The sequence below is a fragment of the Rosa chinensis genome, chromosome 1 (assembly GCF_002994745.2).
Source record: "Rosa chinensis cultivar Old Blush chromosome 1, RchiOBHm-V2, whole genome shotgun sequence".
NCBI classification, from domain to species: domain Eukaryota; kingdom Viridiplantae; phylum Streptophyta; class Magnoliopsida; order Rosales; family Rosaceae; genus Rosa; species Rosa chinensis.
In genome coordinates, this window is record NC_037088.1 from 19,570,656 (window position 1) to 19,588,380 (window position 17,725).

A 17,725-nucleotide genomic window follows, 5' to 3' on the forward strand; every position below is an offset into this window, starting at 1 on the left:
GCAACAGTTCTACCGCCACTCCACCCATAATGAATGGGTAAGAGGAGGAGGGCAGAGAAGTCTACTTCAAAAACAAGGTCTTTGGTGTTGAATCACTTTTTCGAAGATTGACAAGCCGATCTTCGAAATCATTGATGAGAAGTGCAAATTGAAAAGCGTGTCAAATTAAGTAATGTCCTCAAGATTTGGCTTGTAATTCTTATGATAATGGAACTAAAAGTCTTAGCAGACATATTCAAAATATTTGCAAGCAGGTGTGCACCACTGATGGGAACAGAAGTGAACCAACTTTAGCAATGAGAAATTAGACTTTAGAGAACCATAAGATAGTTGTAGTTGAAATGAATGAGTTAGATGAACTGCCATTTGACGTAATTGAATAGTCTCTTTTTAGAGATTTTGTTCAGTACTTGCCTTAGGTTTGAAACTCCTTCTAGAGAGACTGTAGTTAAACTTTCTTCTGAGCATGTATGTTGCAAAAAAAAGAAAAAAAAAAGAAAAAAAGAAAAAAAAGAGCTTGAATTTTGTCTCAACTTTTGTATAATCCCTAATCATCAGGGCATAAGCATAGGGAATTTAATTGAAAGTTGTTTGATTCAGTGGGGTATGGAGAGAGTTTTGACAATCTCTTTGGATAATGTAAATGCAAATTTTGGCCAATTATATATATATATATATATATATATATATATATATATACAGATCCAATCCAGAGCGGAGCTCCGCTTTGAAATTCACGTGTGAAGTTCGAGTTTTGGGCCACTTTTCGGTCGCATATCCACATCTCGACCGTTCAGTTTTTAAGTACTAGTGTATAGATCATCTATGCAAATTTTCAGCCAAATTGATGATCGTTAAGGTATCTAACTCACTTAAACCAATGGACGGACTGAATCTGTCAACATGAACCGTACTAGCTTTAAGGCAATTATCAATGCCTTAACGATCATCATTTTAGCTGAAAATTTGCAGAGACGATCTATACACTAGTACCTAAAAACTGAACGGTCGAGATGTGGATATGCGACCGAAAAGTGACCAAAAACTCGAACTTCACACGTTAATTTTAGGTCCTAATGTATAGATCACTTTTGCAAATTTTCAGCCAAATTGGTGATCATTAAGGCATCCAAAACTGCAATTTACACTAATGGACCGAATCTGTCGAACCGGAACCGTTCGTGTTTATAATGGTAAATTGCAGTTTTAGATGCCTTAAAGATCATCAAATTGGCTGAAAATTTGCAGAAGTGATCTATATATTAGGATCTAAAAACTGAACGGTTAAGATGTGAAAATATGATAAAAAAGTTGGTCTAATGCCCATCCCTATAAAAGACCAAAAAAAGGGATCCCTCACTAGAAGGGCCCTATATATATATATAATATATATATATATAGTAGCTATTTTGAGAGGGAAAGACCTACTTGTGTGATGTTTGGCTCTCATTCTCAATCTTATTGTGAGATTAGGTCTTATAATGTTAGATAAATCATTAACTTCCATAAGAAATGGTTTCAGTATGTTAGGAGATCACCATCTAAGCTTGACACTCTCAAAAAGTGCGTTGAAAAGTGAAGCTGGAATTGAACTAGGTGGAATTCAAAATACATTTTGTTGGAGACTATTGTAGAACTTAATAAAGTCCTTGATGCGATGGTAAAAGATAATATAAAAAAAATATTCCAGTTACTTTGATGAAAATGTGAAGAAGATGAGGAAAAGAGAGATATTGCCGTGGTGAAGTATGCCTAGCGTTTCTAGGAATGGGATCGGACCACCAGTTGAAGTATAAGAACAATAAGTGGAAAGAAAGCTAGAAGATTCTAATAAAGTGGTTAAACACATGAAGTGGACAGAAATTTGCTTGACCTAATTGAAAAGCCTCCAAAAGGAGCGAGTTCAACATTTTGTTGTCGTGGAGGCTGAGTAGAATGATATATCGTTATCTTCAAGTTGTTGCCAAGGATGTAATTGCAATCTAAATGTCAATAGTGGCTTCTGAATCTCGTTTCAACAAAAAAATAAAATAAAAAAATAATAAAAAAACACTGGAATTTATGTCATTGCCCAAAAGTCCTCATATGTATGCAGATTTAGATCAACTCAGAGAGCATTAAACAACTTGAGTACTTTCCTGTTGAGGATATGAAGTTCTATGCAGGAGTAGAAAAATGTACTTGCATTACTGATTGTGGTATATTATTGTTTTTGCATTATCGAAAAATTATGAAGTGTAAATTGATAATTTAATATGTTATTGTGTTCATTGTGCAAAACAAGCAGTCGAAGACACTAGTTCAAGTGAGAAACGCAAGCCTCAAAGGTTTCAAAGGCCAGCAAACACCTTTATGGGTAGTGATGCAGCAAGAGCTTCAAGCCAAAAAGGGGGTGTGAACATCTGAATCATTTCAATGATTGAACTTGATACTTGTAATGCTCTAAAAATATATCTTTCAATTGTTTCTACTTCCTTTAAAATTGTATATTTATGTCCGAAACCGAAAACCCGAGAGCCCGAATTGAGGGTGTACACTGTTGGACTGCCGGTCCGCTTTCTTTGCACTCCCATACTTTTTGTTAATAGGACATTTTTTTTTTGAACAAAGTAAATCCAAGAGTTTAAAGGGTACTTTAGACGATAAATACCACATTACTGTAATGCTCAACAACCAAACAACTTTATTCTCAAAAAAAAAAAAAAAAAAAAAAAAACAACCAAACAACTTCTCGACAAAAATCAAAACACAATTGAAATACATTTTGAATTGTCTAATGACCTTATCATAGACCTGGTATAGATGCATGCATCAACTGGGTGCGGCTTTGCGTATGCTTTCGAACAATGCTTTTGTGCCCTTTGCCACATAAAAAGTCTCGTCACCACCACGCCCACAAGCAAAATAGTTGCTTACAAGGTCTTTTAGATCCTTTGTATAGAAATAGGTCACCTCTGGCTGAATAGGATCAGGAATACATTGGTATGCTGTATTAGCCTCACCACTTGTCATAAACACAAGGTGGTAGAAATTGAAATCACGCTTCCGTGCTACCTCAACATGATATAGAGAACTTTTTGTGCCATCTGGTGGTGTTACTAATCCATCTGGCCAAATCAATTTTATGAACTCATCTCCTGCAATCTCATCTCGTTTAGTACGAATTGGATGAAGCAAGAAAAGCGTCCTCTCCTTAATATCCATAGAGTCATAATACTCATAGTAGGCATCCAAAAAATTAGCTTCCGCAATACTGTATCCATTTTTACGCAAGTGTAGGACATAAAATATTCCTCCACTGTATCTATCCAAGACAGCTGATTCAAGTAAAGCTCTAAATGTTAATTCAGAAGCAGCTTGCTTAGTCATGTTTTTATAATCCGTCTTCATCACAATCTCTTGAGCAGCCCAAGCGCCAGATCCTAATGTTGCAAGGTAACATCTTCATTGTTGTTTTGCTCTAGAGTAAGACTATAGAGTTGAAAACCCTTTTCTTCATCATATCCTGCAATTAGGGTCCCAAATGACGCTTCCTCATTATATTGATTCTTGTATTTAAGCATATAATTATCCTTGTGTTTTTCCATGAATTTAACCATATAGCACTTTGCCAAATCAACAGCTTGTTTGACTGATGTTGGATCCTTTTCTTTAAGGTATTGGTACATACCATCCCAACCATCAGCCAATCCCATGAATGTGCAGACTATCAATGCTTTGGAAGATAGTTCAAAATATTTTCTTTCCGAGTCTAACATGTCGTGGGTAACACGTCCTTTAATTCTCACAGCCGTGGTCTTAGAATCAACGGCTATAATTATGCCACCGTTGAAACAAAAGCCCAGATTGGTTGCCCTCTTCAACACACTCATTATTGTTTCAATATATTATTTAAACTATAAGGAGAGAAAGGAGAACGAGCGCTCCGCCGGGCGCAGCAAGCAGCGGGCAAGTGCTTGGCAGGCCAACAGTCCAGTGAACCGGGCGGGGCACTCAACCAAAGGGGAGCACACTGTTCTGCAAGAAGAGACTGACCCGAGATTTCTAGAAACCCATCCAAATCCTAATTTCGTTCTGCTTCTCCCGGTCGTCCAGCCTGATCGATTAGACTTTTTTCCCTGCCCCCGGCCTCTCACTTCGTTTCGTTCTTCTTCTGTATCGTTGCTTGGGCGTGCAGGGGTACGGCGCTGAGCGGGTAAGCGAGGGCAGAGGCTAGTAAGGCTAATGGGCAGAACTGTTTTTGGGATTTTTCTAGAGTTTTGGTTTTCGATTCGGGTTTGAACTTAAAGCTGATAAAGTGTTGTAGAGCAATGGAAAAGAGAGGAGAGGTGTATTTCATTAATTAATAGGGGGCTGAAATCTTATTCTAATACAGACTAGGATATTTAGAAGATTCTACTCCTATTCCAACTAGGATTTTTGTTAATAGGACATGCTCTGTTGCTAAGAAATATCAATATTATAGTGTTGTTACAAAGTATGACTGATTATTTTTCTTTTTTCTATCGTTAAACGAGTTATGTCACCTGCAAACCCCATGCATACAAGGTGAATTTAATATGCCTACTGTTTCTTTATTATGTTGTCAAATTTTGATTACACTTGATTGTTTCTATCCATAATTATTGAATTTTGAAAGGTTAAATATCAATAATCTGAGTTCTTTCTTATGCACAGATACTGAAGACTGTTTGAGATTGTTTTATTCGAGGATTGTGGCAATCGGTGGAGTCTTAGTAGACCAATGCTGAGCTTAATTCTAATTAGTGAACAGGTGATACTTCTCTTTTAGTAATTAGTATGTATGGCTTTCAACTACTACAAAAACTGCATCACACAACGGTGGAAATCTGTTGTGTGATGTGGACCATGTCTGTTGTTTATCTCGATGTTGTGTGATGAGCACACTCACACAACGGTGTTTGACCGTTGTGTGAATATCATAGACACAGTGCACTGCTTATAACCGTTGCACCAATTCTACGCATGTCAATGTCATAAATTGGATGCGGCGCATTTTTGATGGTGATCAGACAACAGAAGTAAGCACACGCTGTTGTTGGTTAACTTCTCACACAACAGAAAAATAACACTCAGACAACAGAAGTAAGTACACGCTGTTGTTGGTTAACTTATCATACAACAGAAAAATATGGCGACTGTTGTTGGTTGTTCCTTCACACAACAGGTATCATAAGTAACTGTTGTATGTGTGAGGCTCAGTGTTGAATTCTTTACAAGTCATACAACACATTGTTTCTATATCGTTGGGTGATTTAGCATTGGACAACTGATACATATTTGTTCTGTTGTGTGAGTACTAATGAGACAACAAAATTTTATAGGGACTGTTGTGTGATCACAAGTTATTTGTTGTGTGATTAACGACATATGCGTATTCATACCACGTAATTTAATTCACTATTGTTCATGCAATATGGATATTGTACCTGGAATATTTGCACAAATATAATGCTCAATATATATTACGTCATGAAGTACTCTAATTCGGGTAAGGTTATGGTATGTTATTGTTTCTCATACATCAACTTTTTTTTATTACTTTGAGGACTCGTTTTACCACTTTAAGGACTCATTTTACTACTTGAGAACTCATATGGTAACTGAGAAAATATAGCACTTTAAGGACTCATCACTACTACAATTATAGGCTATAAGGACACCATATAAGGACTTTTTTTTTGAAGTGTCCTAATGACCCTATGAGGGCGACTTAGAAAAAACAGGAGCAATAGTTTGCTGACTTTGCTCAGCCCGCCTAATTTTTTCGTCGAAGGTTAAACTTCCGACTTTTTTTTTTCCCTCACATCGCACTACAATTTTGCATTTTCGCTCGACCCGCCTCTATTTTTCAATTGACCTCTCTCTCTCTCTCTTGCCCCCTCTCTCTCTCTGCGCATCCGTTTAGGGGTTGAACCCTAAGTCGCCGTTGTCTCTCCCCAAACCCCCAACCAAGCCTCTGTTCCTAAACGCCTCTGACCCCCTTCACGATGCCATTGAGGAGCTCCAGCGCTACCATCGAACCGATGTTGGGCGTGGCTTGCAGCACCACCCGCCCAACGACCATGCGAACAACGAGTTATGCGTCGCGTACGCGATTGGGAACCTCTGCTAGAACCTCCGGTATGCTCGCTACCTGCGTCATCCAACCCCCATCGATATGATCAAGGTGAGTGTTGAAATTCATCAAGATTGTAATTTTTGTGAGATTTGGATTGGACCCATGATTCCAACTCGGGTCTTTGAGGTTAAAGTTGGTTTCTTTTGATGGGTTTCAGATCTATGATTTTTTTGGCTCTGTTGATGGAGGAGAGGGTAGTTTTGTATGCTAGGTTGTTTAACAATAACAGTGTGTACTAAAAGTTCATATTTCAGAACACCATTTAGTAAAATCAATAAACACTGAAAAATAGCTCACTCTAATAGGGTCCTCTCGAAAACCGATTCTTCCTCTAAAGTTCTAGAAAAGGGTTGGAAGGATAGGATACCCTCATTTTGAATGCCTATGCATTGAAGTCTCTGAGTATCTCAACTCTGCGACTCCAGCATTGTCTTGATTACATTGAGAATAATCTCAGTTGCATCTAATTGCATGAAGAAATTTTCTGATCCATGTTGAATTGCAGCCATTGTTTTACCCTGCATAATGCCTAGTCTGCTTTTAGAGCAGACGGGCAGATCTATCTCGTTTGTTACTGAATTAGAATTTGATAATTTTTTTACCATGCACATCATGTACAATTAACTCTGGCCTATTTTGAGGTGCATTAAGGGCAAGTTTCACATTTTCAGCCTAGCTATAGAAACAATGAACGAATCTTTGTGAATCCTTAAGAATGCAGTGATACTAGCTAATGGTATGAGAAAAATGCAGATGCATATGATCATGAATATTCATTCAAGCTAACTAATGGCTGCTACTAACTAACCTACCTTACCTGTGCACTGTTTACAATCTTCTGTGATAAAAATATTTTCATAATATAATAGTTAGCAAAAGCTAAAGGCATTTCATCATTCGCTTTGTATTTATTGTGGACAGATGGAATCAATGAAGGCATGGTGCTTTGGATCTGGTAGGTGCTTGAGATTGGCTACATGATGATGGGGAATAATGGTATCAAAACTGTTTGTAGTTGTCCTCATTGTTGATCCTCAATTGATTCCATTGTTGTATATTTATTTACAGATAAAGTGTAAAATTATTTTTTAAAGATATTTCTTCACTTTATTGGGGATATATCATAAAATTCTTCACTTTATCGGAGATATATCACAAATATAGTACACCAGCGAGCGACTTTCAACCACCTAGAGTATTTTTTTTGTTCTTATAAACCTATTATAACTTATGGCGCATACGCTGAAGACAAAAAAAAAAAAAAAAAAACAGAAAAAAAAATAGAAAAAATAGAATAGGAGAACGTCCAATTTGGACAGAATAGGAGAAATTGGACACGACTGATTGAAATTGGAAAGTTTAGGGAGTAAAAATGTGAAATTGAGAGTTTGGGGGTGAAATGATGACACTCCCAAACCTCAGGGGGGTAAACTGAAATTAATCCTAATTTAAAATTGGTGTTTGATTTGAACACCAGAAACTGCATACCTCAAGAATTACTAGATTTAGCTACTCCCATACCCTTTTAACTTTTGCCGACTCCTCTTTTACTCTCCAGATTGCTTCCACTTCATCAGTCCGGAACCCTTGCGTGAAAGTCGATTCCTCCAATGGGGTTGATGTTCCGTGAGCAAAAGCAAGAAGACCATTATAAGCAATCATTGCCCCATTATCAATATAATACCTATCATCAGTTGCAAACAATCTTCCACCCCGTTCAGCACACATGATTTTCATCATCTCTTGCAGCCGCTCATTGCAACCCACACCACCAACAATAAGTACATCTCTCTTGTCACATTGCACGTTCTGTTATCTCAACAAGCATTGCGAACACATTTTCCTGTGCCATCGTAAAATAGAAAAAAAAATGCAGAAAGTACATAATTATTATTGCTACTGTTCTTGGTCCGAATGCTTTGCTAAGTTGTATAACTAAACTGGAAGTTCTTGAACAATTCTCTGTCTCTTTCTGTTAAGTTGGTATAACTAAACTATGTTCTCAAAATAGCATTGATCACACATACCTGAAGTGAGTGGCACAGGTCTGCAGGGGTGCACTCGTCATTTTTTAGTTTCTCCACAGCAGTGGCTTCAATGTAGCTCAGAATTCCACTAAAAGACACATCCATCCCTTTGAGTCTTTGACAGCATAAGGAAGGTCTATAAACTGTTCTCCTTTCTTTGCAAGCTGGGAAGGGAAGGGAATCACATAAATCATGATGGAAGCACTTCCGACAAAGTTCAACTGAATCACTCAGTAACAAATGAGCAGTTAAAGTGTCAAGAAGCGTGTTAGGGTTTAGGAGACATGAGGACTTATATTTTTATCCAAATGCAATTCACAGAAACTAGAGGCCATATGAGTATCCAAGGCCAAGCCATAATTACATATACTTCTTCAAAAATCTTAAACGAATATGATAAAGACAGATAGGGAACTGAAAGTTGAAGGTATCAAGTTTTACTGAAAAATACGACCCACCATATGAGTAGACTTTGATAACACTGAAAAATTTCAATAACCAATTTGGAATTATACATGTCAGAAACACAATCTGCTATTCAACTATAATGGGTTCTAACATTCCAAATGAACGATATACGAAAGACAGGTTAGCCACCATAATGTATTACACAGAAATCATGTTACCAGGATCCTAGCTAGATTTTTTTATTTTATTTATTTTTTTTTTTGAGAAGATGAAAATTCCATTAATAACCAAACATATTACATAGCATTGGATCCATAGTTATGAGACCATCCATGAGCCAAAAAGGCCCAACCCCTAACCAAATTTTACGCTCATACCCACGAGCTACAATGAGTAACAACCAAACCTATACCAATACAACACAGCCACCAACATTACGATGAATTGTTTTCACCCGTTCGGACACCGCAACCCAAAACCGCCAGACCATGTAAGGGTGATTCACCATCACATTGATAACCAAAAACCACTACCCAAAGACCAGACCAAGACACAGCAGACCGACAATGACACCAAAACAATGGCATCGACACTATCCAGAAATACCCTAACCCTCGCTCACAAGAGGAGAGACTTATTTTCAACAGAACACCAATCGGACAGACACACCAAAACCTAAAGAAACTAAAAACAAAACAAAACCAGGGAGGCCCAAGAAAAGAAGCCCAGCCCAAACACCCCTTTCCCCAACAGACCAGACCATCCTTCCCGACGCCGGCGAGCTCCGATGTCACCACTCCGCTGCCACGCATCACCATGCCACGCCGTCGCAACCCCACGCCACCGCTCCTCCTTGCCACGCTGCAGACAGATCCGACTACCTGCAAACAGCTGCAACCAGATCCAAAATCACGACCAAACCTGGCCTCACTTCAATCTCCTCCGCCGCATCACAGATTGCAGGAATGGTGGCGTCAGATCCCACCACTGGCCCATCGAGTAACTGCTCCACAACCACCATCGTCTCCGATCTGAGAGGGACAAAACGAGATCTGTCTGTCCAGCCCAAGGTCGAAGATCCAGCCATCTTTCCCAGACTGCGCCTCATCTCAGACACCCCACCACTACTTATCATCAGCATCCCCTCCCGGGCTAGAACGCGACTGCAGAGGCGTCGACAATGTTCGGCCGGGAGAGAACAAACCTTCGAGACTTTTTGCCTGTTCTCCGCGCGTGGGCGCGTTCTCTAGGGTTTTTTTTTCTTAGCCCCTATTACAACCTTGTAAAATCAGGATACAATTTTAACAAGATTCCACAGAAAAAGAAATTAAAAAAAGGAAATATTTCAACATCAATATACAATGAAATAAAACATACAACTCTCGTATACTTGCTCAATGTTATATCCGGGGGCTGGATCATTGGAGAGTTCTAATGCCCTAGCAAACCGATCCAAGCAATTTCCAACAACAATATCAATGGTCTCTCCAAAGATTCGATACCTCCCTTCACTATATGCATGTTAAACTTTATGTTTTTGAATAAGATAGTTGGATACGTTGGGTATCCTGATTCCTAGAAGTCAGTTTGTTTACCAAGTCTTTAGGAGTGAAGTTGAGTAGGAGTCGTATTTTGGTTTACTTCCTTAATTTGTGTAAAAGCTATTTCAGGTGCAGTATATATATGTAATTGAAATAGAGGAAATAAATCATGCTTTTGAATCGAATTGCTCAGTAAGCTTTCAGTTACAATTCTCTCTTGCTTTTAACATTATGGTATTAGAGCCCCCACTGGGCCTGAGGTAGAAAGAAGCAGCAGCTTTCTTGCAGTAGCAAGTGAACATGGCATCCGACAACAACAACTATGTGCAACCAGCAATTCCACGCTTTGATGGTCACTATGACCATTGGAGCATGCTTATGGAGAATTTTCTGAGGTACAAGGAGTATTGGAGCATCATTGAAACCGGGATTGCTGAACCAGCCGCTGCTGGAGAAGTGTTGTCGGCTGCACAGAAAAGGGTGCAGGAAGAGTAGCAGTTGAAGGATCTCAAGGCGAAAAATTACTTGTTTCAAGCAATTGACCGCACAATTTTGGAGACTATTCTTCAAAAGGACACATGCAAGCAAATTTGGGATTCAATGAGAAAGAAGTATCAAGGATCAGCCAAAGTGAAGCGTGCACAGCTTCAAGCCCTCCGCAGAGATTTTGAGACTCTTCAAATGAAGACGGGAGAGTCAGTCAATGATTACTTCTCAAGAGTCATGGCTATTGCAAACAAGATGCGAATCCATGGTGACAAGCTGGGAGATGTCACCATTATTGAAAAAATTCTTCGATCGATGCATACAAAATTTGACTATGTTGTATGTTCGACTGAGGAATCACATGACATTGATGAAGTTTCGATTGATGAGTTGCAAAGTTCGTTGTTGGTTCATGAGCAGAGAATTAATCAAGGGGCTACAACAGAGGAGCAAGCTTTGAAGGTCTCTTCCAACACTCCAGTTGCTTTTGAGGGTGTAGGACGTGGTCAAGGAAGAGGCAGAGGTAGATTCAATTCCTATTCCAGAGGCAGAGGACGTGGTCAAGGATCAAGGTTTGACAAATCCAATATTGAATGCTTCAATTGCCACAGGTATGGCCATTATAGGTCAGAATGTCCTACTTTCTTTAGAGGTCAGGGAGAAAGATCAAATTATGCTGAGATAGAAGAAGAAGAAACAACCTTATTGAGGGCATGTCATAACAAGGAAGAAAAGTCTAATAATCTGTGGTATTTAGATTCAGGATGCAGTAATCATATGTGTGGCAATAAGTTGTTATTTTCTGACTTGGATGAATCCTTTAGAGATATTGTGAAGTTCGGAGACAATTCTACTGTCTCTGTTATGGGGAAAGGAAGTATCAATGTTCGTATGAAAAATGATGTTGTTGAAAGAGTTCCCAGTGTGTTCTATGTTCCAGATTTGAAAAGCAACTTGCTTAGCTTGGGTCAACTACAAGAGAAAGTCTATCATATCAGCATTAAAAATGGAGTTTGCCTCATTGAAGATTCAACAAGAGGTGTAATTGCTCGGGTTAAAATGACATCAAACCGATTGTTTCCCATAATTATTCAAGATGATGGTCCAAGTCTCCAAACTTGTTTCTCTGCAAAAGTAAAAGACTTGGCATGGCTGTGGCATTTTCGGTATGGGCATCTCAATTTCAATGGGCTACAGACTCTAAGACAGAAAAGCATGGTGACAGGTCTTCCACATATTGTCTCTCCATCACAAGTGTGTGAAGATTGTATTGTTGGCAAACAACATCGTGATCACTTCCCCAGAGGAAATGCATGGAGAGCTCTAAACCCTTTAGAGCTGGTTCATTCGGACATTTGCGAACCAATAAATCCAACCTCTAATGGTGGTAAGAGGTATTTTATAACGTTCATTGATGATTATAGCAGGAAGACATGGGTATATTTTTTGCAAAAAAAGTCTGAAGCTTTTGTGGCTTTTAAGAGTTTCAAAGCTCTTGTGGAGAATGAAGTTGGAAGAACAATTAAGGTCTTGCAAACAGATCGTGGTGGAGAGTTCAACTCTAAAGAGTTTGCAAGTTTCTGTGAGATGAATGGCATTAGAAGGCAACTCACCGCAGCTTACACACCACAACAGAATGGCGTTAGTGAGAGGAAGAACCATACAATCTTGAATATGGTTCGAAGCATGCTGTCAAACAAATGCATTTCCAAAAGCTTTTGGCCTGAAGCTGTGAATTGGAGCATCCACATATTGAACAGAAGCCCAACATTTGCTGTCAAGAACATGACTCCTGAATAAGCCTGGAAGGGACACAAACCAGCGGTGGATCATTTCCGAATATTCGGATGCATCACTTTTGCTCATGTTCCAGATGAGAAGAGGAAGAAACTTGATGACAAGGGAGAGAAGTGCATTTTTCTTGGCATCAGTGAGCTCTCAAAGGCTTACAAATTGTACAATCCCATCTCAAAGAGGATAATTGTTAGCTTAGAACATGGTAATGGACTGTTGGTAGCAATGGGAATCATATTTCAGCAGATCTTGATAAAATGGATGAAGAAAGAAGTCAGCAGCCACCAAGTTCTATTACCACTCCTGTAGCAGATTTGTAGTCATCAGTCACAACTATAGAAGTTGAAAATGATCAATCACCTGGCTCAAGACCTCAACGAACAAGAAGCAGGCCAAATTGGATGCAAGATTATCAGGTTAGTGAAATTAATCGAGATGATGATCCACTTGTCCATTTTGCTCTTTTTATGGGATGTGTTCCTGTTTCTTTCCAAGAAGCAGTTAAGCAATTAAAGTGGCAGAGAGCTATGGATGAAGAGATCAAGGCCATTGAGAAGAACAACACTTGGGAATTGACAGATCTTTCCAAGGGGCAGAAGTCTATTGGAGTTAAATGGGTTTATAAGACGAAGCTCAATGCAGATGGTGAGGTAGACAAATACAAGGCACAACTTGTGGTTAAAGGCTACAAATAAGAATATGGGATTGATTATAGAGAGGTATTTGCTCCAGTTGCGAGGCTTGACACAATCAGATTGGTTATCTCAGTTGCAGCTCAGAATTCGTGGCCTATTTATCAACTTGATGTCAAGTCAGCATTTTTACATGGTGAGTTGCAAGAAGATGTTTATGTTGAGCAGCCTTTGGGATATGTGCAGCAAGGGAATGAAGAGAAGGTGTACAAGTTGAAGAAGGCACTATATGGACTAAAACAAGCACCCCGAGCTTGGTATAGTCGTATAGAGTCTTATTTTACAAGAGAAGGCTTCGAAAAGTGTCCGTATGAGCATACTCTTTTTATAAAGTCTGGAGCTGCTGGGAAGTTCCTAATTGTCTGCCTGTATGTAGATGATCTCATCTACACAGGGAATGATGAAGATTTATTTAAGAGCTTCAAGCATTCAATGATGGCTGAGTTTGAAATGACTGACCTGGGACTCTTGCATTATTTTCTTAGCATTGAAGTGGTGCAATCTGCAACAGGTATTTTCATTATGCAAAAGAAATATGCTGTGGAGATTTTAGACAGATTTGAGATGAAGACTTGCAATTCAGTTGGACCACCAATTGAACCAGGATTGAAGCTGACTAAGGATCCTAAGGGCAAAAAGGTTGACAACACTTTGTTTAAACAGATTGTTGGAAGCTTGATGTATCTTACAGCAACAAGGCCAGATATTATGTATGCAGTAAGTCTTATTAACAGATATATGGAGCATCCAACTGAGCATCATCTTTCTGCTGCAAAAAGAGTGTTACGCTACTTGAAAGGTACAATTGATTTTGGTATCTTTTATAAGAAGGGAGAAATGTCAGAACTTGTTGGGTTTACTGATAGTGACTATGCTGGAGATTTGGATGACCGAAGGAGCACTTCTGGCTATGTGTTCATGTTGAGTGGTGGGGCTATTTCATGGTCTTCAAAGAAGCAACAGATAGTGACTTTTTCAAGTACTGAAGCTAAATTTGTTACTGCAGCAGCTTGTGCTTGCCAAGCTATTTGGCTGAGAAGGTTGATTATCAAGTTTGGTTTTGTTCAAGAGGAACCAACTGTTGAGAATATATACATCCCACATGGGAAAAATGGGACTTTGCCTATGAGTTTATAAGGGTTTGGGCCACTCTATCTATTGCTAATTGGTTTTGGATGTGAACCCCAAATTACTTTATCATGGTATCAGAGCGGGTTACCCACGTGTGCATGCCTAACGGCCACACGGACTCCACGTCACCCAAGTTGTCCACGTGTATGGCTTGAAAATTCGCCACACGTGCGGGGGTGTGTTGAGAATATATACATCCCACATGGGAAAAATGGGACTTTGCCTATGAGTTTATAAGGGTTTGGGCCACTCCATCCATTGCCAATTAGTTTTGGATATGAACCCCAAATTACTTTATCACCAACTTCAGTGTTCCGTGACAACGTTTCCACAATTAAGTTGTCAAAGAATCCTATTTTATATGGGAGGAGCAAACATATAGATGTTAGATTTCACTTTTTGCGTGATCTGTGCAAGGATGGTATTGTTGATATGACTTTTTGTACGTAGTAGTGAAGACCAACTTGCAGACATTTTTACAAAGCCACTCAAGCCTGCTGTCTATGTGAAGCTACGAGAGTTACTTGGAGTATGCTCAAGGAAGGATATTGATTCTGATGGAAAAGAGCTCAGCTGCTGGAGTTTTCTGTGCTATAAACTGATGTCTTAGGGACATTCAGTTTAAGGGAGGGTGTTAAACTTTATGTTTTTGAATAAGATAGTTGGATACGTTGGGTATCCTGATTCCTAGGAAGTCAGTTTGTTTACCAAGTCTTTAGGAGTCCAAGTCTTTAGGAGTGAAGTTGAGTAGGAGTCGTATTTTGGTTTACTTCCTTAATTTGTGTAAAAGCTGTTTCAGGTATATATGTAATTGAAACAGAGGAAATAAATCATGCTTTTGAGTCGAATTGCTCAGTAAGCTTTCAGTTACAACTCTCTCTTGCTTTTAACAATGCAATTACCTGTGTGTTCCCACCACTTACATACAACACAACAGGATCATCCGCACCAGTCACAATCCTTCCCATCTCAATATGAGCAACACAATGATTAACTGCAACAGTGGGCTTCTTCCACAGCTGTGAAAGAACCCTAACAACAATGGCAGCAACTTGTAGTGGTGCACCCATTGCAGGTCCCTTGGTGTAACAAAGGAAATCGATCTCTTGAGGGGTTACTTGTGCAGTTTCCAAAGCAGATTTAATTAATTGCAGAATGTATTGGAGATGGTGTTGTGCAGTTTCACGAGGAAGGAAACCTTGGCCAGGAGGGGTAATGTATGTGTGGCGTGGGTTTGACAAAATTGTGCCATCTAAGGTCACAACTTGCTGAACCCTCAAACCCTAGAGCAATCTGTTTCTTCATTTTTGTAGAAGAATTCATGCACAGTTGCACACCTAACAATTGATTCAGAATTAAATTACAACCAAGGCCCAACGTGTACAATTCATGACATTCTCCCAAGCAACTGCATATGAAATTTATCCCCAAATAGTGATCGACTGTAAACTTCTCAACTTGATATAATCACACACGCAGACACACACACACACACACACACTCTGTAAACTGTAGACTGTAAACTTGGTTTATATAATTACACTCACACTATAAACTGTAAACTTCCCAAACTGCATATAAAATTATTTTTCGTCCAAAAAAAGAAGAAGAAAGAGATTACACACACACAAATATAGGTTTCTTGCATGCCATCAGTGTAAACCAGTGTTCTAAAACTCGGCCGCCCAGGCCGCCTGGGCGGCGCCTAGGAGCTGGGCGGCAGCAGACCGAGGAGAGTTATGGCAAATCGGAAGCTTTAGGAGGATAGGATTTGGGCGGCCGCTTAGGCAGCCTGATCGTCCGCCTAGGCGCTCTGGGCGTCCGCCTGGGCGCTCTGGGCGGTTTCCTCCTCCTCCTCCTTTTTTTTTTTTTTCCTCCCGAAACCCAAACTGGACTGCAGCAAAACCCAAAATTCAATCAACCCCAAAACTGGAAAAATAGACCGCACCTTTATTCGCTCTCCCCACGAAGCCACCGTGCCTCTGCTCAACACGTCCACCGAAGCTCCCCCGGCCCCTCCAGCCACCGCAGCTCCACGCCTCTATTCTTGGTAAATGATTAATGCATTCTGTTAATGAAAAAATGGATGAAGAGAGAAGGTGGATATGGTGGCTAACTGGCTACTGAGAGAGAGAGAGAGAGAGAGAGAGAGAGGGTACAGATGGTGGCTACTGGTTTCGCAGAAGAGAGAAAGAGAGAAGGGAGGGGGTGGTTAATTATGGAGAGAATACAATTGTGGCAGAGAGGAGGAGGATAAGATGGGCACGTGCAGGCCATCAAGAAGTATAATTGATTAATTGAATAAAAGATTGTTGGATAATTGATTGATTTAACTATTTAATTAAATAAATATTTAGTTTATTTTTTTGTTGAGTAGGATAAATATTTAGTTTATTACACTTTATAAATTTATAAATTTTAGTTTATTACTCTTTTAGTCTTTATAAATTTGTATATTTTTAATTACATAAATAAAAGCTATAAAAATAAAATAAAAATTAAAAATATATAAAACCGCCTAGGCATCGCCTAGGCACCCGCCTAGACGCCTGGGCGCTCCTCCCTAGCCCACCGCCCGACTAGCGCCTAGCGATTTTTCGAACCTTGGTGTAAACATTGAATTAAAGACAAGTTTATGAGTTAAGGTTTCCTAGATTGAATTTATCTGCATTTCACCGTAAGTTTCAGCAAACAGATGCTGCTATTGTATGTGTCAGAAATAGACGTCCATTGAATAAAACAAAGCGGTATTCGGTAATACTATGCACTAGACAAGAAATGACCATCTTATCTTATGTGCTGCTCCTCATTCATTAGTGAACAGTCAGTCGTCTCTACTCTCAACTCTATTTACATGCATGGGTGCAGTAAATTACCCAAGTTTTGATTTCAGTTCACTCAACTATGCCAAGAGCCAACCATTCCTAATTTACTTGACCGAAAAGAAAGATGAACTAGAAAGAAAATGGCCAAATGCCTACATCTAACAAAACACTCTCTCCCAGGTGAAGAAAAAAAACTAGGAGAGCTATTTGAATATGTAAAGAAGAGCAATTCCCTCATTGTTCAATTGCAATTGACAACAAGTCAAAAACTTTTGCATCATTGATGATTACCTTCACCGACGAATCCCTTTATCGGCTTCACTACTATGTCGTAGTCGTCCGGAGCCACGAATAGGAGTCGGGAACTTTGTTTTACTACGTTTTCAGTTTTTGGTCTTCCGCGTTTTTCTTGTTGACTAACGCCGTACGTACTGAGATTCACGCGTTCACCACATGGTATGTGCCCCTGTACTCGTAAGACATTCCTAGATCAAAATACCATCTCCATAGCCCACTTCATTTCACATCCCCATATCTATCCTTATTTCTGTAATACGATAGTGGGATCGCCTCAATCCCCGTTAACAATATTCAATATTGCTAATTTATTATATAAAAATTTAAATAAATAATTATGAAATGTACAAATATGAAGTTAAAATTAAACTCGTTTCATAGA

At 39.3% G+C, this 17,725-nt stretch overlaps 1 pseudogene; it reads right to left on the reverse strand.

The window, feature by feature from the left end:
- Nucleotides 1–7,651: 7,651 nt before the first annotated feature.
- LOC112203171 lies at nucleotides 7,652–16,477 on the reverse strand (annotated as a pseudogene).
- Between the last annotated feature and the right edge of the window lie 1,248 nt (nucleotides 16,478–17,725).